Genomic DNA, 22,511 nt, shown 5'->3' on the forward strand with positions numbered 1-22,511 from the left:
TACAACCCTCCCTATCTCTGTAACCTCCTTCAGCCCTTACAGCACTCCCTATCTCTGTAAACTCCTCCAGCCCTACAACCCTCCCTATCTCTGTATCCTCCTCCAGCCCCTACAACCCTCCCTATCTGTGTAACCTCCTCCAGTCCTACAACCCTCCCTATATCTGTAACCTCCTGCAGGCCATACAGCACGCCCTATCTGTGTAACCACCTCCAGCCCCGACAACCCTTCCTAATACTGTAAACTCCTCCAGTCCCTAAAAACCTCCCTATCTCTGTAACCTCCTCCAGCCCTACAACCCACCCTATCTCTGTAACGTCCTAGAGCCCTACAACCCTCCCTACCTCTGTAATCTACTCCAGGCCTACAGCCCTCCCTATATCTGTAACCTCCTCCAGCCCTACAACACTCCCTATCTCTGTAACCTCCTAGAGCCCTACAACCCTCCCTATCCCTGCAACCTCCTCCAACCCTCCCTATCTCTGTAACCTCCTTCAGCCCTCCCTATCTCTGTAACCTCCTCCAGCCCTACAACCCTCCCTATCTCTGCAACCTCCTCCAGCCCCTACAAACCTGCCTATCTCTGTAACGTCCTCCAGCCTCTACAACCCTCCCTATCTCTGTAACCTCCTCCAGCCACTACAGCACTCCCTATCTCTGTAACCTCCTCCAGCCCCTACAACCCTCCCTATCTCTGTAACCTCGTCCAGGCCAACTACCCTCCCAATCTATGTATCCACCTCAAGCCCTAAAATATGCATATCTCTGTAAACCTCCTGCAGTCCTACAACCCTCCCTGTATCTGTAACCTTCTCCAGTCCAAACAGCACTCCCTATCTCTGTAACCTCCTCCAGCCCCTACAAGCCTCCCTATCTCTGAAACCTCCTCCAGCCGCTACAACCCTCCCTATCTCTGTAACCTCCTCCAGCCCTACAACCCTCCCCATCTTTGTAACCTCCTAGAGCCCTACAACCCTCCCTATCTCTGTAACTTCCTCCAGCCCTACAACACTCCCTATCCCTGTAACCTCCTACAGCCCCCTATCTCTGTAACCTCCTCCAGCCCCTACAACCCTCCCTATCTCTGTAACCTCCTACAGCCCTCCCTATCTCTGTACCCTCCTCCAGCCCGACAACACTCCCTATCTCTGTAACCTCCTAGAGCCCTACAACCATCGCTATCTCTGCAACCTCCTCCAGCCCCTACAACCCTCCCTATCTCTGTAAACTCCTACAGCCCTCCCTATCTCTGTAACGCCCTCCAGCCCCTACAAACCTCCCTATCTCTGTAACATCCTACTGCCCTCCCTATCTCTGTAACCTCCTCCAGCCCTACAGCCCTCCCTATCTATGTTACCTCCTCCAGCCCCTACAAACCTGCCTATCTCTGTAACCTCCTCCAGCCCCAACAACCCTCCCTATCTCTGTAACCTCCTCCAGCCACTACAGCACTCCCTATCTGTGTAACCTCCTCCAGCACCTACAACCCTCCCTATCTCTGTAACCTCTTCCAGACCAACAACCCTCCCAATCTATGTAACCACCTCAAGCCCTGCAACCATGCATACCTCTGTAAACCTCCTCCAGTCCTACAACACTCCCTATATCTGTAACCTTCTCCAGCCCAAACAGCACTCCCTATCTCTGTAACCTCCTCCAGACCCTACAAACCTCCGTATCTCTGAAACCTACTCCAGCCGCTACAACCCTCCCTATCTCTGTAACATCCTCCAGCCATACAACCCTCCCCATCTCTGCAACCTCCTAGAGCCCTACAACCCTCCCTATCTCTGTAACTTCCTCCAGCCCTACAACCCTCCCTATCTCTGAAACCTCCTAGAGCCCTACAACGTCCCTACCTCTGTAACCTCCTCCAGCCTTACAACCCTCCCTATAACTGTAACCTTCTCTAGCCCAAACAGCACTCCCTATCTCTGTAACCTCCACCAGCCCTACAACCCTCCCTATCTCTGTAACCTCCTCCAGTCCCTACAACCCTCCCTATCTCTGTAACATTCTCCAGCTCAAGAAGCCTCCTTATCTCTGTAACCTCCTCCAGCCCTACAACCTTCCCTATCTATGTAACATCCACCAGCCCCTACAACCCTCCCTATCTCTGTAACCTCCTCCATCTGCTACAACACTCCCTATCTCTGTAACCTCCTCCAGCCCAACAAAACTCCCTATCTCTGTAACCTTCTCCACGCCTTAAATCCTCCCTATCTCTGTAACGTTCTCCAGCCAATACAACCCTCCCTATCTCTGTAACGTCCTCCAGCCCCTACAAACATCCCTATCTCTTGTAAACTCCTCCAGCCCAAACAGCACTCCCTATCTCTGTAACCTTCTCCAGCCTTTCAACCCTCCCTATCTCTGTAACCTCCTAGAGCCCTACAACCCTCCCTATCTCTGTAACCTCCTACAACTCTCCTAATCTCTGTAATCTCCTCCAACCCTACAAACCTCCCTATCTCTATAACCTCCTCCAGTCCTACAAGCCCCCCTATATCTGTAACATTCTCCAGCCCAACAAGGCTCCTTATCTGTGTAACCTCCTCCAGCCCTACAACCCTCCCTATCTCTGTAAACTCCTCCAGCCCCTGCAACCATCCCGATCTCAGTAACCTCCTCCAGCTGCTACAACCCTCCCTATCTCTGTAACATCCTCCAGCCCAACAACCCTCCCTATCTCTGTAAACTCCTCCAGCCCCTACAACTCTCCCTATCTCTGAAACCTGCTTCAGCCACTACAGCAATCCCTATCTGTGTAACCTCCTCCAGCCCTACAAACTTCCCTTTCTCTGTAACACCCTACAGCCCCTACAATCCTCCCTATCTGTGTAACCTCCTCCAGTCCTACAACCCTCCCAATATCAGTAACCTCCTGCAGCACATACAGCACTCCCTAACTCTGTAACATCCTCCAGCCCCTACAACACTCCTCCAGCCCCTACAACCCTCCCTAAATCTGTAACCTCCTCCAGCCCCTACAAACCTCCCTATCTCTGTAACCTCCACCAGCCCTACAACCCTCCCTCTCTCTGTAACCTCCTAGAGTCAAAAAACCCTCCCTAACTCTGTAACCTCCTCCAGCCCTACAGCCCTCCCTATCTCTGTAACCTCCTCCAGCCCTACAACTCTCCCTATCTCTGTTATCTCCACCAGCCCCTACAACCTCCCTATCTCTGTAAACTCCTCCAGCCCCTACACCGCTCCCTATCTCTGTAAGCTCCTTCAGCCCCTACAGCAATCCTTTTCTGTATAACCTCCTCCAGTCCTACAACCCTCCCTATTTGTGTAACCTCCTTCAGCCTCTACAACACTCCGTATTCCTGTAACCTCCTCCAGTCCTAAAATGCTCCCTTTCTCTGTAACCTCCTCCAGACCCTACCGCACTCCCTATCTCAGTAACCACCTCTAGCCCAACAACCATGCATATCTCTGCAACCTCCTCCAGTCCTACAACCCTCCCTATCTCTGTAACCTCATCCAGCCCATACTGCAATCCCAATCTCTGTAATTTCCTCCAGCCCCTACAACCCTCCCTATCTCTGTAACCTCCTCCAGCCCAACAACCCTCCTTATCTCTGTAACATCCTACAGCCCTACAACCCGCCCTATCTCTGTAACCTACACCAGCCCCTACCACCCTCCCTATCTCTGCATCCTCCTCCAGTCCCTACAACACACCCTATCTATGTAACCTACTTCAGCCCCGACACCACTCCCTATCTCTGTAACCTCCTCCAGCCCTACAACCCTCCCTATCTATGTAACCTCCTTCAGCCCCAACATCCCTCCCTATCTCTGTAACCTCCACCAGCCCCTACTACCCTCCCTATATCTGTAAACTCCTCCAGCCCGTACAACCCTCCCCATCTCTGTAACCTCCTTCAGCCCCTACAATCCTTCCTATCTGTGTAACCTCCTCCAGTCCTACAACCCTCCCTATATCTGTAACCGCCTGCAGCCCATACAGCATTCCTATCTCTGTAACCTCCTCCAGACCCTACAACCCTCCCTAACTCTGTAACCTCCTGCAGCCCTACAACCCTCCCTAACCCTGTAACCTCCTCCAGTCCCTACAAACCTCTCTATCTCTGTTACCTCCTCCAGCCCTACAAACATCCCTATCTCTGTAACCTCCTAGAGCCCTACAACCCTCCCTATCTCTGTAACCTCCTCCAGCCCTACAGCCATCCCTGTCTCTGTAACCTCCTCCAGCCCTACAACACTCCCTATCTGTGTAACCTCCTAAAGCCCTACAACATGGTTGAGGGAGGGGCAGGACTGGCAGCTCAATATTCTGGGGTATAGAATCTTCAGGCGAGACAGAGGGGGGTGTAAAAGGGGAGGGGGTGTTGCAATATTAATTAAGGAGTCAATTACTGCTGTAAGGAGGGACGATATATTAGCGGGTTCCTCTAATGAGGCCATATGGGTAGAACCTAAAAACAAAAAGGGGGCAAGCACTTTGCTGGGAGTGTACTATAGGCCCCCAAACAGTCAGGGGGAGATAGAGGAACAGATATGTAGGCAAATCTCAGAGAAGTGCGAAAATAATAGGGTAATAATAGTGGGGGATTTCAACTTCCCCAATATAAATTGGGATAGTCAGAGTGTGAAAGGCTTAGAGGGTGCAGAATTCTTAAAGTGCATCCAGGAGAGCTTTTTGAGCCAACATGTAGAAAGTCCTACAAGAGAGGGGGCGGTACTGGACTTAATTCTGGGGAATGTAGCCGGGCAAGTGGTGGAAGTATCAGTAGGAGAGCATTTTGGCGACAGTGACCATAATTCGGTGAGATTTAAGGTGGTCATGGAAAAAGACAAAGACGGCCCGGAAATAAGGGTTCTAAATTGGGGGAAGGCCGATTTTAATATGATAAGGCAGGATCTGGCCAAAGTGGACTGGGAGCAGCTACTTATAGGAAAATCCACATCAAAACAGTGGGAGACTTTCAGAAGGGAAATAGAGAGAGTACAGCGCCAACATGTTCCTGTAATGGTCAAGGGTGGGACCAACAAGCAAAGGGAACCTTGGATGACAAGGGATATACAAAAATGCATTAGAAATAAAAGGGAGGCTTTTGGCAGTTACAAAAGACTAAAGACGGAAGAAGCCCTAGAGGAGTATAAAAAGTGCAGGGGCATACTTAAAAAAGAAATTAGGAGGGCGAGGAGGGGCCATGAAATAACACTGGCGAGCAAAATAAAGGAAAATCCTAAGATGTTTTATAAGTATATTAAGGGCAAGAGGATAACCAGGGAAAGGGTAGGGCCCATTAGGGACCAAAGTGGCAATCTGTGTGTAGAGCCAGATGATGTAGGCGGGGTTTTAAATGAATTTTTTGCATCTGTGTTCACTATGGAGAAAGACGATGCAGACATAGAAATCGGGCAAGGGGACTGTGACATACTTGAACATATTAGCATCGAGAGGGAGGAGGTGCTAGCGGTTTTAGCAGGCCAAAAAGTGGATAAATCCCCAGGCCCGGACGAGATGTATCCCAGGCTGCTGTGGGAGGCAAAGGAGGAGATTGCAGGGGCTCTGACACAAATTTTCAGAACCTCTCTGGCCACAGGGGATGTACCAGAGGACTGGAGAACAGCTAATGTAGTACCATTATACAAGAAGGGTAGCAGGGATAAACCAGGGAATTACAGGCCAGTGAGCCTAACATCTGTGGTAGGGATATTATTGGAAAAAATTCTGAGGGACAAAATTAGTCTCCACTTGGAGAGGCAAGGATTAATCGGGGATAGTCAGCATGGCTTTGTCAAGGGTAAATCATGTCTGACAAATCTGATTGAATTTTTCGAGGGGGTGACTAGGGGGGTGGATGAGGGAAATGCTGTGGATGTGGTTTACATGGACTTCAGTAAAGCCTTTGACAAAGTCCCGCATAGGAGACTGGTCAAGAAGGTAAGAGCCCATGGGATCCAGGGTGCCTTAGCGCGTTGGATCCTAAACTGGCTGAGTGGCAGGAGGCAGAGGGTGATGGTCGAAGGTTGCTTTTGTGACTGGAAGCCTGTGTCCAGTGGGGTACCTCAGGGATCGGTGCTGGGTCCCTTGTTGTTTGTGATCTACATAAATGATTTGGATGAGAATGTAAAAGGTATGATCAGCAAGTTCGCAGATGACACGAAAATTGGTGGGGTGGTCAATTGCGAGGAGGAAAGCCTCAGGCTACAGGACGATATAAACGGGTTGGTCAGATGGGCGGAAAAGTGGCAAATGGAATTTAACCCTGAAAAGTGCGAGGTGATGCATTTTGGACGGACAAATAAGGCAAGGGAGTACACAATGAGTGGTAGGACCCTAGGAAGTACAGAGGGTCAGAGGGACCTTGGTGTACATGTACATAGATCCCTGAAGGCAGCGGAACAGGTAGATAAGGTGGTTAAAAAGGCATATGGGATACTTGCCTTCATTAGCCGAGGCATAGAATATAAGAGCAGGGAGGTTATGATGGAGCTGTACAAAACGCTGGTGAGGCCACAGCTGGAGTACTGTGTGCAGTTCTGGTCGCCTCACTATAGGAAGGATGTGATTGCTTTGGAGAGGGTGCAGAGAAGATTCACCAGGATGTTACCTGGGATGGAGCGCCTCAGCTATGAAGAAAGACTAAAGAGGCTGGGGTTGTTTTCCTTGGAGCAAAGAAGGCTGAGGGGGGACCTGATTGAGGTATACAAAATGATGAGGGGCATAGATAGGGTAGACAAAGAGGAACTTTTCCCCTTAGTAGGGGGGCCAATAACAAGGGGGCATAGATTCAGGGTAAGGGGCAGGAGATTTAGAGGGGATTTGAGGAGGAACTTTTTCACCCAGAGGGTGGTTGGAATGTGGAACTCAATGCCCAAAAGGGTGGTAGAGGCAGGATCCCTCACAACATTCAAGAAGCATTTGGATGAGCACTTGGAATGCCAATGCATACAAGGCTATGGACCAAATGCTGGAAAATGGGATTAGACTGGACAGGGATGGATGGGCGGCGCAGACACGATGGGCCGAAGGGCCTCTTTCTGTGCTGTAAAACTCTATGACTCTATGACTCTAACCCTCCCTATCTCTGTAACCTCCTCCAGCCCCTACAACCGTCCCTATCTCTGTAACCTCCTACAGCCCTCCCTATCTTTGTAACTGTTGTGTCCGTGTATAATAAGACACAGACTGCAGGAGAATGGTACAACAGGTGTTTACTCAATGTGGCTCACACTGAAACTGATCTGTACAGATTACTACTCAGTGCTATATAAAGGTGTGGTCACTGCCGGTACTGCAGCATACATGAGTTGTAAACGATAGTTCCCCCCTTAAAGTCATATACATTACAATTCCTCCCCTTTTAGATTAACAGTACCATAACACTCATTTAACAATTAAATATCAAACTAATTACAATTAACACTTCTGACATGCAACATTATCTGAAAATAGTCTATTTATATATTCAGTCTTTGGGGAGGCTTCCTGATCCTTTCTGGATAGCGCCTTTCCCGAGTGTCTTGCTCTTGGTGCGGAGGCGATTCTGGCCCTCTGTCGTCGGTTGGTTCATCAGCTTCCGATGCTACTGTTTCTGGGGTAGATGCGACCTGTACGTCGGGTTCATCACCAGGTACGTATGGGCGAGGCATGGGGTTGACTTGTTCCTGCGACTCTAGGATCTGGTCAGCATGGCGTCTCACGATGCTCTCCCCAACGTCCACTGTGTACATTAGGGGGCCCTGACGTGTGCATATCGTTCCTGGCTGCCATTTTTCTGTTCGGTAGCCGCGGGCCAAGACTGGTTGCCCTACATTGAAGTTCCTTGTTGGCTTCTCATGGATGTGCTGGAATTGTTTACTCTCAACATCTCTTCATACGTTTGGTCTGAGCAAATCCAGGCGAGATCCTAACCTTTGGTTAAAGAACATCATGGCTGGGGCCTGGTTGGTGACTGCATGTGTCGCATTCCTGGAGGCGAACAGGAAATTGTCCACCTTGTGCTGCAGCGGAATGTTGTCATTGCACATAGCCTTTATTGCCTTCTTAAAGGTTTGTACGAACCTCTCAACCAATCCATTTGTGGCTGGATGATACGGGGCGGATGTATAATGCCTTACCCCATTCTTTTTCAAGAATCTCCGGAACTCTTCGGACACAAACTGTGGTCCGTTGTCGGAGCAAATCTGTTCTGGCAAGCCATTCCTGGCAAAAATGGTCCGTAGGGCTGCAATAGTTTTCTCCGTGGTGGTGGAGGACATTTTGATGACCTCAGGCCATTTCGAGTGCGCATCCACGGCTATTAAAAACATTGGCCTAGAAATTCAGTGGCCTGCGCCACCAGTTTGCGCCCAAAGAGGGCTTTTGCGCCACTGTGCAAACCTACCGCGATATTTAACAGGGCGCTAATGGCGGCGTTAGCCTTTAGCGCTGCGCCGCCACCGATGACGTCATCGGTGTGCGCAGCGCCCCGCTATTGCCCCGCTGGCCATATTTGGTTGCTGCCGCCTCCCCCGCGCCGGCCGCAAACAGCGACCGGTACACAGGGGCCTACCTGTGCCGGTAGTGGGGCGAGTTAAGGTGGAGGTGCGGCCGGCCGCTTTTTTGGCGGCCGCCTGCCCGCACCTCCTTCCCCGGCCTCCTACACCACCCCTCCGCAGCATTGCCGGCTGTTACCAGAGAGCCCGGCACTTCTCCTTGGTGCCGGGCTCATTTGTCGGCACTCGCGAGCGGGGATCGCGCTGTTGCAGGCACCTCCCCCTTAAGAGTGAGAGGAAGGCCTGCAGTACCGCAGGCTGCCATGCCGCAGCGGGTGGCGCTGCGGCACTTTACACGCCGATATTCAGTTTCAGCGCCCCAAGCGGGGCGCCGAAACCCTTGTTTAGCGGCCGGCTTCCACTTGGGGCGCTGAAACTGAATTTCCCGCTGGCGCAAGTGGCTCTGCGCGCAGCGGTAATTCCGGCGCCCAGGCGAGCTGGGCGCCCCTAATTGAATTTCTAGGCCATTGAGTCCATGAATGGACCAGCAAAATCAATATGCACCTGTTGCCATGGAGATGAGGGCCACTCCCATGGGTGTAGAGGGGCCTTTGGTCGTGCATTTTGGACTTTCTGGCATCCTGAGCAGCTCTTGGTCAGGTCCTCGATTTGTTTATCGATTCCCGGCCACCACACATAAGCCCTGGCTAGGCTTTTCATTTTTACCCCTCCCAGATGACCCTCATGAAGCTCATTGAGCACTCTATCTCTTAACTTGGGTGGAATTACCACTCGGGATCCACACATCAAGGTCCCCCGGCACACTGACAGCTGTTCTCTCCTTGTCGAGAATGCTGGCAACAGTGAGTCGCCATGTGCTGGCCATCCCTTTACCGTCAAATCATATACCCGAGACAGTGTCGGGTCATTTCGGGTTTCCTTTTCGATACAAGCGTTAGTTACCGGTAGGTATTCAACTACAGTCGAATGGAATATTTCGACAGGGTCCACTGCTGGTGGTTCCTCCACAGTAGGCAGTGGCAGGCGTGATAGCCCATCAGCATTTCCATGCTGTTTCGTGCCCTTGTATTCATTCTCACAGTGGTGCGTCCCTAGAAAAAGTGACCGTCTTTGTAGTCGTTGCGCAGTCATCACCGGAACGCCCTTCTTCGGATTAAAAATGGAGACAAGAGGCTGGTGATCAGTCAGCAAGGTGAATTTCTGCCCGTGCAGATAGTGATTCAACTTTTTCACTCCCCACACTAGGCTGAGGGCCTCCCTGTCAATCTGGGCATAGTTATGCTCGGCTGAGGTTAGTGATCATGACGCAAAGGCTATTGGCCTCTCTGAGCCGTCCGAGAATTTGTGCGACAGCACCGCTCCAATGCCGTAGGGTGACGCATCACATGCCAACCGAATTGGTAATGCTGGGTTGTAATGGGCCAATACATCGTTTGATGTTATTAGTGTTTTGCTCTTCTGGAAAGCTCGTCTACATTCATCACTCCACTTCCATGGCACCCCAGTTTGCAGTAGGGTCTTCAGTGGGTGTAGTATTGTAAACAAATTTGGTAAGAACTTATGGTAGTAGTTTACCAGCCCGAGGAACGACCTCAGTTGTGAGACATTTTCCGGTGCTGGAGCCTTGACTACTGCCCCAATCTTCTCTGGGGACTTATGTTATCGATAACGTGGCCACAATACGAGATCTGTTTTCTAAAAAACTCGCATTTGGGGCGGTTAGCTTGGAGCCCATATTCCTACAATCTAGTGAGCACCTGCTCCAGGTTGGCAAGGTGTTCACTGTCATTTTCGCCCGTGACCAGGATGTCGTCCAAATAACACTGGGTCCCTGGGATCCCTTGCAGGACTTGTTCCATTGCCCTCTGCCAAATAGACAGAGCTGATGCTACCCCGAATACCAGCCGGTTGTATTGGTAGAGACCTTTATGGGTGTTGATTGTGAGGTTTTTATTGATGCTTCTTCTACCTCCATTTGCAGATACGCCTGGGCCAGATCAATCTTAGTGAAGCGTTTCCCTCCAGATAGCGAGGCGAAAATATCTTCAATCCGCGGAAGTGGATATTGTACGGTGTGAAGACCAGGTTTACTGTTACCTTAAAGTCTCCACAGATGCGAACCTTCCTTGGTTCCCCAGGCGTGCTGCTCAATGACTTTTTCATCACAGGGACGATGGGTGTAGCCCACTCGCTCCAGTCTACCTTGGACAGTACACCTGAACGTTCCAGACTCTCCAGCTCTGCTTCATAAGAACATAAGAACATAAGAAATAGGAGCAGGAGTAGGCCAATCGGCCCCTCGAGCCTGCTCCGCCATTCAATAAGATCATGGCTGATCTGATCCTAACCGCCAATCTACTATCACAGAACCATCTCCTGAATCTAACAGAATTAGATACATGAAATAGGAGCAGGATCAGGCTACACGGCCCCTGGGCCCGCTCCGCTACCCACAGGGCCATGACCGATCCGAACCTAGACTCGTGTCCAAATTCCTGCCCGCTCCCCGTAACCCTTAATTCACTTTACTTCTAGGAAACTGTCTATTTCTGTTTTAAATTTATGTAATGATGTAGCTTCTACAGCTTTTTGGGGCAGCATATTCCATGGACCTCCCACCCTCTGAGTGAAGTAGTTCCTCCTCATCTCAGTTTTGAAAGAGCAGCCCCTTATTCTAAGACTATGCCCCCTAGTTCTAGTTTCACCCATCATCGGGAACATCCTCCCCGCATCCACCCGATCCAACCCCTTCACAATCTTATATGTTTCAATAAGATCGCCTCTCATTCTTCTGAACTCCAATGAGTAGAGTCCCAATCTACTCAACCTCTCCTCATATGTCCATCCCCTCATCCCCGGGATTAACCGAGTGAACCTTCTTTGTACTGACTCGAGAGCAAGTATGTCCTTTCTTAAGTATGGACACCAAAACTGTACGCAGTATTCCAGGTGCGGTCTCACCAATACCTTGTACAACTGAAGCAATACCTCCCTATTTTTATATTCTATCCCCCTAGCAATGAAAGCCAACATTCCATTGGCCTTCTTAATCACTTGCTGCACCTGCATACTAACCTTTTGAGTTTTGTGCGCCAGGACCCCCAGATCCCTTTGTACTTCAGTACTTTCAGTTTCTTGCCATTAAGATAATAACTTGCTCTACGATTTTTCCTGCCAAAGTGCATAACCTCACACTTTCCAGTATTGTATTCCATCTGCCAAATCTCTGCCCACTTACTTAGCCTGTCTATGTCCCCTTGCAGGTTTTTTATGTCCTCCTCACTCACTACTTTCCCTCCCATCTTAGTATCATCTGCAAACTTTGATATGTTACACTCGGTCCCCTCCTCCAAATCGTTAATATAGATTGTAAAGAGTTGGGGACCCAGCACTGACCCCTGCGGAACACCACTTGTTACTGATTGCCAGTCTGAGAATGAACCATTTATCCCAACTCTCTGCCTTCTGTTAGATAGCCAATCCTCTATCCATGCCAGAATATTACCCCCAATCACGTGATTTTTTATCTTAAGCAATAATCTTTTGTGTGGCACCTTGTCAAATGCCTTTTGGAAGTCTAAATACACTACGTCCACTGGTTCCCCTTTATCCACCCTATATGTTACTTCCTCAAAGAACTCCAGCAAATTTGTCAAACATGACTTCCCCTTCATAAAACCATACTGACTTTGCCCTATTAAATTATGATTATCCAAATGCCCTGTTACTGTCTCCTTAATAATGGACTCCAAAATTTTACCTACCACAGATGTTAGGCTAACCGGTCTATAGTTTCCAGCCTTCTGTCTACTGCCCTTTTTAAATAAGGGTGTTACATTAGCAGTTTTCCAGTCTGCCGGGACCTTTGCTGAGTCCAGGGAGTTTTGGAAAATTATTACCAATGCATCCACAATCCCTACCGTCACTTCTCTCAAGACCCTAGGATGTAAGCCATCAGGTCCAGGTGATTTATCCGCCTTGAGTCTCATTATTTTACCAAGTACCACTTCCTTAGTGATTTTGATCGTGTTTAGTTCCTCCCCCCCTTTAGCCCCCTGTTTGTCCAGTGTTGGGATATTCTTAGTGTCTTCTACTGTAAAGACTGATACAAAATATTCATTCAGTGTTTTTGCCATCTCCATATTTCCCACCATTAACTTCCCGGTCTCATCCTCTAAGGGACCAACATTCACTTTAGCCACCCTTTTTCTTTTTATATAACTATAAAATCTCTTACTATCTGTTTTTATATTTTTTGCTAATTTACTTTCATAATCTATCTTCCCTTTCTTAGTCAATCTTTTTGTTAATTTTTGCTGTCTTTTAAAGTTTTCCCAATCCTCTATCTTCCCACTAGATTTGGCTACCTTATATGCCCTTGTTTTTAGTCGAATACTATCCTTAATTTCTTTACTTAGCCACGGATGGCTGTCTTTTCTTTTATACCCTTTTCTTCTCAGTGGAATATATATTTTTTGGAAGTTGTAAAATAACTCCTTAAATGTACACCACTGATCATGTATCGTCTTACCCTTTAATCTATTTTCCCAATCCACTCTACTCAATTCCGCTCTCATACCTTCATAGTCTCCTTTATTCAAGCTTAGCACGCTTGTTTGAGATCCAACCTTCTCACCCTCTAATTGAATATGGAATTCAACCATGTTATGGTCACTCATTCCAAGGGGATCCTTTACTAGGACATTTTTAATTAATCCTGTCTTGTTACACAGGACCAGATCTAAGGTTGCTTGCCCCCTGGTCGGTTCAGTTACATACTGCTCAAGAAACCCATCCCTAATACACTCAATGAACTCATCCTTAAGCAGCCCTGCCCAATTTGATTTGTCCAATTAATATGATAGTTAAAATCCCCCATAATTATAGATGTTCCCTTATTACAAGCCTCAACTATTTCCTGATTGATACTCCGTTCAACAGAGTTGCAACTGTTCGGATGCCTATAGACTACGCCCACTAGTGTTTTTTTCCCCTTATTATTCCTTATCTCCACCCAAACTGTTTCATTATCCTGATCTTTCGACCCAATATCATTTCTCTGTATTACAGTGATTCCTTCCTTTATTAACATAGCCACCCCACCTCCCCTTCCTTCCTGCCTGTCCTTCCTGATTGTTAAATAACCTGGTATGTTTAATTCCCAGGCATTGTCACCCTGCAGCCATGTTTCTGTAATGGCCACAAGATCATACCCATATGTAGTTATTTGTGCCATTAACTCGTTTATTTTGTTACGAATGCTACGTGCATTCAGATAGAGAACTTTCAAATATGTTTTGTGACACTTAGGCCTAGAAATTCAGTTGGTTGCGCCAGCTGTTAGCGCCTTAGGAGGAGTAGATTCCGGGCGCGAGGCAGCTTGCGCCCGGGCGAAGCGCGACCTGCGCCTCGCCCCAACTTCACTAGAGATTTAGCGGCGGCGCAAAGTCTTTGCGCGCGCTCAGCTGCACGCGCAGATCATGATGTCATTTCCTCGTGCAACGCCCTTTGTGCGCCCCCAACCGGATCTTCAGTCGCGCCGCCCCATTGTGCGCCTGGCGCCCCTAGCGACTGTGAAGTGGAACGGTGCTCAGCCGATGCGGGGCACGGGGGGCGCAAATTAAAGGGCACTCATCCTGCAATATAAAACGCTGCCATTTTGCAGCACACCTTCTTGCGAAACGGATCTTTGGAGAGAGACCAAGGTAGATAGCTTTCTGCTTTGGCCCAACACTCGGACAGGTACTTCTGGCTTCAGGCCACAGCTTTCAAAAAGTTTTTGCCTTCATTGACATCTCATTGTTTGCCAGCATATTATGGGGGCTGCAATGGGTGTAAACACTGGCTTTCTCAATTACATCCAAAGGGCTCAGAGACGCCATGAGAGACTGGCAGCCCTGGCTAGATGGAGAGGGGGCAACAGGCGTCAGCAAAGGAGGCCATACCCACCCAGGGTATACCGCCAGCAGTTCTCCTATCTCCAGATGTCTGAGGAGCAGTGTGTTCGGAGGCTGCGATTCAGAAGGGAGGTGGTCACAGAGATCTGCCAGCTGCTTGCCGGTGATCTGCAGCCACAGCTGAGGTGCAGGACGTCTCTGTCGGTGGCAGTGAAGGTGACGGTGGCTCTCAACTTTTATGCCACCGGCTCCTTCCAAGCCGCTACTGGCAACATTGCCAACATCTCCCAGTTCGCCGTGCATTGCTGCATCCGCCAGGTGACCAATGCCCTTTTCAAAAGGAGACGTCAGTTCATCTCCTTCTCCATGGCCTTTGCCAAGCAGCAACAGCGTGCAATGGGTTTTGCAGCATTCGCGGGCTTCTCCATGGTGCAGGGCACCATTGACTGTACGCATGTGGCTTTGCGGGCACCTCTGGAGAATGCCGAGGATTACCGCAACCGGAAGGGCTACCATTCGCTGAACGTACAGCTGGTGTGTGACCACAGGCAGCTCATCCTAGCTGTCAATGCCTGCTTTCCAGGCAGCAGCCACGATGCCTTCATCCTCCGACAGACTTCTGTGGCAGACATGTTCCAGGCCCAGCCTCACCCACGAGGATGGCTTATCGGGGACAAAGGCTATCCGTTGTTTACCTGGCTGATGACCCCGCTCCGTGCGCCCAGTACCCCTGCTGAAGAGCGATACAACGAGAGCCATCAATCGAGCAGGAACATCATCGAACAAACAATCGGCGTCCTGAAGCAACGGTTCCGCTGTCTCGATCGTTCCGGGGGAGCACTGCAGTATTCGGCGGAGCGAGTCTCCCATTTCGTGGTCGTTTGCTGCATGCTGCACAACCTGGCTATCCGCAGGACTCAGCCACTGCCACCACACATTGGAGGACCACCTGAGGAGGAGGAGCAGGAGGAAGAGGAGGAGGACCAGCACAGGAGGGAGGCACAAAGTGCAAGGGCCGCCCATCGCCGGCTTATTGAACGTCGGTTCTAGGCCCCCTCTCAGGGACTGGCTTGTGCCAATGTCAGTAGATGAATGTAGCCGCTCCACAAGCCCTCAGCCAAGCAGGGCAACCAGGACTTAACCAAAAAACCATGCACACTGCAATTTAACCACAAGAATTTATTGAAAACCTCTGCCCTTCCCACATTACATGCTCATGTGGAGAAGCCCCCTCCAAAAACACAAAAATACCAGTCTCGGCCTTACAAAAAGAAAGAAATACACCAGTCTCGGCCTTACACAAATAAAGAAAGACACCAGTCTCGGCCTTACACAAATAAAGAAAGACACCAGTCTCGGCCTTACACAAAAACAGAGAGACACCAGTCTCGGCCTTACACCCAAACAACTGCACAAGTGTCGGCCTTCCAACAAGCACCAGGCATTTGTGCATACCTCTACTTTTTGCCCTGCGAGGGCGATGCCTTGCGCATCCTTGCCTGGCCCCTGCCCGCCCTGCAGCTCCTCCTCAATGGGAGCCCAGTGGCTGCAGCAAGGCTGGGGGAAGGCTGCTGAGGGGCAGATGGCGAGACGGCAGATGCCCTTGGGGGTCGGCCTGCACCAGCTCTGGCCCTGGAGGGGCCGGCTGCTGACTGCTCCAACTGTGGCTGGGCGGCAGCAGTCTGTCCAGCAGCTCGTGGCAGCTGCAATGGCGGAGTGGCAGTGTCGGCTGCAGGAATGGTGCCAACCTGGCAGATCGCAGGTGCTCGCTGGTCGCCTGACACATTGGCACTCGCACGGGCCAGCAGTGCAGCATGCGCAGCAACCAGCTGAAGGACAGATTGCTGGGCTGCTGCTGCGCGGCGAGTGCCCTGGCGAGGCCTGGCTGATCCAGCGAGGGTGGCAGCAGTTAGTGCCTGTGTGGCCCTGGTCTGTGTCCGCAATACACCAGCCAGTGAATGGACGGCACAACTGAGCACTTGGCTAGAAGCCGACTGTGCTGCCGCGATGTCCTGCAGACTCCTAGCCTGTGCTGCATTGATGTCCTGCACACTCCTGGCCTGTGCTGCATTGAATTGTTGCAGACTCCTGGCCTGTGCTGCACTGAATTGTTGCAGACTCCTGGCCTGTGCTGACCCGAATTCCTGCACACTCCTTGCCAGTGACTCTATGGAGTCAGGCATCCTTGCCACTGCAGCCATGAGCTCAGTGTGCCTGCGCTCAGCTTGGACGGCCATTTCCTCTAGGAGGCGCACCTCCTCTGCGCTGACCGTCGCAGGACTGGAGGCCGCACTCACCCTCTGGGGAGAGGTCCGCCGAGCTTCCCCACCCCTCCCGTGTTGCTGCAGGCCGCTGGGCCCCGGAGCTTCACTCTCCTCCGACCCTTCCCCCCGGCTCCCCTCCAGGGAAGACGTGTCCCCTACATCGGCATGGGCTGGCGCGGCTGAGGGTGGCACTGATGGGCCGGCTTCCTCTTCCTCCTCCTCGTCTTCCGAAGGGCTGACAGTGGCAGCTTGAGGGCCCGCCTCCTCACCTGGCGAATCACCATCTGAAAGCAGGAAGGCACAAGAGTAGCTTTAGAGTGAGGACAGGGCGGCAGCGAGGGAGGCATGAGTGGTGCCATTCACCGCATTGGTCGGACAGTGGCAAAGGATGCTGATCTGATGCGCAAGTGGAACGAGAGAGGTCCAAAAGGTGATGCCCTTACCATTGGTGCCCAGAACAGGGTCGGCATCTCCAGTGGCGATGGGGCCAATCAGCCAGCCTCCCATAATGCGCTCCACATGCTGGTCGAGGTCGGAGAGCTCTTTGATGTCAGGACGGCCTCCCCCGGTCTCAGTTTGGTTGCGCCGGTTGTGCGCAACCTTGGCCTGCAAGAGAAAGGACGGCCTCTAAGTACAGTGTGTAGCCCTGATCTTGTCTGCACTGCCTCCCATGGTCGAATAGCTTGGACAGTGTGTAGCCCTGATCTTGTCTGCACTGCCTCCCATGGTCGAATAGCTTGGACAGTGTGTAGCCCTGATCTTGTCTGCACTGCCTCCCATGGTCGAATAGCTTGGACCGTGTGTAGCCCTGATCTTGTCTGCACTGCCTCCCATGGTCGAATAGCTTGGACAGTGTGTAAAGTGCTGAATGGTCAATTGATTTTCATGCCAGTCCTATCGCTGCTGGATGAGGGCTGGCCATTAGGGCTTTCAGGTCCCTTTGCCCATAATGTGAGGTGCACATGCAAGGATGAGGAGGACACTGGAAAGGGTACTCACCCTGACAACCCGAGTGAGGTCGTTGAACTTCTTGCGGCATTGCACAGCAGTCCTGGCAACCACGCTGTTGGAAGAGACCCTGTTGGACACCTCCCTCCAGGCTTTCCGGTAGGCGCTGGGCAGCGGCCTCTTGCCACCTTCTGGGTACAAAACATGGCGCCTGCGCTCCACTCTGCCAACCAGCACCCTCAGGTCACCGTCGCTGAAGCGCTGCGCTCTCTCCCTGGACTTCTTCATAGTCCTGGGCGTTGTACAGGTGAAGCTGAAGTGGTCAGGCCTAGGTTGATGGCTGCAGTGTGCAGGGCGTGGCAGGCAAACAAATCGACCCTCCCCCTTTAAGAGCTGACCGGCGCCAGAGTGTCTGCCGTCAATCAAAAACTCGCCGCACCTGCGCTGCGCCCGGCCTTGGTGGCATCGCTCAGCACCGCCGGCTTAGCGCCTAAAGATAGTCGTGCATCGCCTGTTTTAGCGCAGCAGCAACCTCTTGGGGCGTTGCGACTGAATATCGGCGAAGGGGGCGCGACTTTGCGCCGGGTGCAAACTTTAGCGGCCGCCCGACTTTACCGCCCCAAAAGTGGCTATACTGAATTTCTAGGCCTCAGTTCCTGCTTTTGCCCTTTTTATTACTTTACCTTTTACTCCATACCTTCTGCCCCTTCCTGACAGGTTCTGGTTTTTAATTTCCCCACTGCTACCTAAGTCTATGACCTTCTCTGTTGTCATTTTTATTATTTGCTCTCTAGGAACCTCCCCCCCACTAGTTAGTTTAAAGCCCTCTCTACAGCCCTAGTTATATGATCCGCCAGGACTCTAGTCCCAGCACTGGCCAAGTGAAGCCCGTCCCAACGGAACAGCTCCCTCCTGCCCCAGTACTGGTGCCAGTGTCCCAGGAAGCAAAACCCATTTCTCCCACACCAGTCTTTCAGCCACGCATTTAACTCTCTAATTTTATTTGTCCTAGCCAAATTCGCTCGTGGCTCAGGTAATAATCCAGAGATTATTACCCTTGTGGTTCTGCTTTTTAATTTGGCCCCTAGCTGCTCATACTCCCTCAGCAGAACCTCCTTCCTTGTCCTATCTGTAATGATCAATAACATGTCATTCTATAGTGGACAACAGGTGGAGCCGTAGAGCTGTGTAGAGCTGTATGTATAAGACTACACTACCCAGCTGTACATATATTAAGACTACATTACCCATGAGGCACTAGGCTACCTACAAGGCAGCAGTCAAAATGGCAGCCTGAACACAGGAGCACACATGCTGCATCTCTACAGATACGTACCTAGAGAACGTGTACTGAATAAATGACTAGCTAGAGGCTAGCTGTGTTCATAATAAGAATGTCTAGTTATTAATGAACATAAGATGTTACCAGGATGGTGAAGATCTGCTGAAAATTGTGAAAAGCGACATGGAGAATTTGAAGTCACCAGAGCGTTTGAAAGTCACAGAAAAAATCGACTAAAATTGGCAGACTTTTAAGCAGCAATTCGAACTCTACATTGCAGCCATCGGATTCAGTACAAAGCCAGACGCAAGGAAGATAGCGTTGCTGCTTACGGTTGCAGGCCCACAGGCGATAGAGGTATTTAATACATTTTTATTTAATCCAGCGGAGAACAGAGAAAAATTAGAAGATGTGCTAAAAAAATTTGATGCACATTGCTCTCCCAAAAAGAATGAGACGTATGAAAGATACATCTTCCGTTCTCGGACACAGCAACAAAATGAGACTTTTGATAGCTTTATAAATGATCTGAAACTGAAAGCACAGACATGTAATTTCTCTGAGCTCAAAGCATCCATGATTCGTGGCCAGATTGTGTTTGGTATTCATGATAAAAAAGTCAGGGAACGTCTGTTGAGAGAAACCGAACTAAATTTGGAAAATGCGGTTAAAATATGCCAAGCCAGCGAGCTAGCTCGAAAGCATGTGAAGACTTTCAGTGAAATCAATAATGATGCGATTGTAATGAGTGATAATGCTGCTGTCAGTGCTGTGTCCTACAAGGGGAAGAAACCTGGGCAGAACAGAAATGAAAAGCAATCGGAGGATGGAATTTTTAATTGTAAACGCTGTGGTTACAAACACCAGTTAAGACAATGCCCAGCGTTTGGAAAAATGTGCACAAAGTGTAATGGAAAGAATCACTTTGCCAAACAATGCATTTCAAAAGTAAAAACAACGAAAGGGCAACAAGTTAATGTGATTGAGGACACTGATTTAAGTGAGACATTTTTTGTAGGAATGGTGTCATGTGACGATATCAAAAAAGATACAGAAAATGTGCAGCCCTCAGAAATGGATAATGCTGAACATAAAGTCAATGCAGTAAAAGTGGACAAATGGATGATCCCACTGCAGATAAATGGAGCATTAGTTACATTGAAACTGGACACTGGGACAAAAGCAAACTTAATCAGTATGAGTGACATAAAAAATATGAAAGAAAAGCCCAAAATACAGAAAAAGTCAGTACTACTGAAGAGCTATAATGGACAGAAAATAGATAGCTTAGGTATATGCAGACTTAAAGTGACAGTCAAAGACAAAGTGCATCATCTCATGTTTTCTGTTGTGGCTGAAAGACTTGATTCGACACTAGGTGACAAAGCTTGTGAAGACTTAGAACTGGTCAAGAGAGTCTACCATATAAACTGTGCCATAAGCAGACCAGATGACTCAGGTGATGAAGCAGAGAGCCCATCAAGGATGAAAAGGCCAAAGGGTATCCATGTCTTCAAAAAGCCTAGTTTCTCCAAGAAGAAAGAAAAAGATTTTAAGGTCAAAGAGAAGCCAAAGGAAGAAAAGCACAAAGAGAAAAAACACAAGGAGAAAAAGTCCAAAGATATAACCGCAGCAGATGTTGTTAAGCAGTGGAAAGAGAAAAAGAAAAAGAAGATGCCTGCACCAGAGCAGGAAGCAGTTCCGGTGGATACTCCTTCTTCCCTCAGGCCAATCTTTGGTGTTCCATTAGCCGAGGCTGCTGAGAGGACTATGCTGTATGATGGGATCCAGCTGCCAGCAGTTTTTTGAGAGTGCATTGACTACATTGAGAGTTATGGCATGAAGAGTGAAGGAAACACTGAAACCCTCTCCAAGCAAAGATCGCAAGGAGACCTCAACCTATACAAGAGCAGATTGATGACAATGCCGCAACTGCATCTTGTCATTCACCACCAGAACAATCTCATGAAGACACATCAGACTTACCCATGTTGAGAAGATGCACACGTGAAGTAAAAGAGCCTGATAGACTTAATCTTTGAGTACAATGTAAAGCTTTGAAAATGTGTTGACTGTTTTGAAAATGTTTATGTTTATAGAGCACTAATAAAAGTGTTACTGATATTATCTTTATTGTTTTCTTGAAAGTTGATTGATATTGATTTTGTTAAACCTCAAAGAAAGGGGGATGTAACGATCAATAACATGTCATTCTATAGTGGACACTAGGTGGAGCCGTAGAGCTGCGTAGAGCTGTATATAGCTGTATGTATAAGACTACACTACCCAGCTGTACATATATTAAGACTACATTACCCATGAGGCACTAGGCTACCCACAAGGCAGCAGTCAAGATGGCAGCCGGCACACAAGAGCACACATACTGCATCTCTACAGATACTGTACCTAGAGAACGTGTACTGAATAAATGACTAGCTAGAAGCTAGCTGTGTTCATAATAAGAATGTCTAGTTATTAATGAACATAAGACTATCTATGTCATTGGTACCAACATGGACCACGACAACTGGAACCTCCCCCTTCCACTCCAAGTTTCTCTCCAGTCCAGAGGGGATGTCCTTAACCCTGGCACCGGGCAGGCAACACAGCCTTCGGGACTCTCGCTCTCGGCTGCAAAGAACTCTATCTATCCCCCTAACGATACTATCCCGTACCACTACAACATTTCTTTTAGCTCCCCCCACTTGAATGGCCCCCTGCTCCACGGTGCTGTGGCCAGGTTGCTCATCCTCCCCGCAGTCCCTGTTCCCATCCTCGACGGCTGGGCGGATCGCATAAGGTCTGGCATTAAAAAATTTTGGGCTTGCATTTTCTTCAATTTTAATCGTCGCTGTCATGCCTTTTAGTGTTCCGAGTCCTTGCTGGAACACTTCTTTCGCATCAGTTAGGATCTTTGACAGTCGCCCAGGTGTGACGTCGTCATCCTTTTTGTCAGCCACAGTCAGTGCCTGTATGGAATGCCAATCCAGTTGTATTTTCCGGATCCATTCACGTCCCAGTAATGGTGGTCCTCCATCTTGCAATACATACAGGTCTAGTTTTGGTGTTTCCTTACCGTTATATATAACGGTCACCCTTATTTTTCCTTTGGGGTAGACTTTTTGCCCCGTGTACGTCTTCAAAATAATTTTTGTGTCTCTCAAGGGTATGTGTGAGAATAGCTGCTCGTAGTCCCGTCGGTTTATGACTGTTAGGGCTGATCCTGTGTCCAATTCCATCTTTACCTGGACTCCTGCTATCTTGAGAGTGACCCAAATGGTTCGGTGATCCTCCGTTGTGATCACAATATGTAGTTTCAGATAACTCAGTTCCCTGCTTTCAGAGTCGTTATCACTCTTTTGTTCGTCTGAACTATTCTCCGTCATCTTATGTACCTTCTTGTACATTCCTTTGGTAGGTTTCTTATTGCTGGTTTTCTTTCCCGACCTGCAGACTCGTGCTATGTGTCCTACTTTTCCACACTGCCTGCACACTTTGTCTTTGAACCAGCAATCATTCTGGTCGTGTGTTGTTCTGCCGCAGCGATAGCACTTCTCTGTTCCATATGACATTTCGTTTGTGCCATATTCTTGCGGTCTCTGTTGTATCTCTGCAGCGCCCCGTGCTGCTGCTTCATAT

Source organism: Somniosus microcephalus, unplaced genomic scaffold, assembly GCF_052327205.1.
Source record: "Somniosus microcephalus isolate GS21.2 unplaced genomic scaffold, FLI_Smic_1.0 unresolved_chr2, whole genome shotgun sequence".
NCBI lineage: Eukaryota > Metazoa > Chordata > Chondrichthyes > Squaliformes > Somniosidae > Somniosus > Somniosus microcephalus.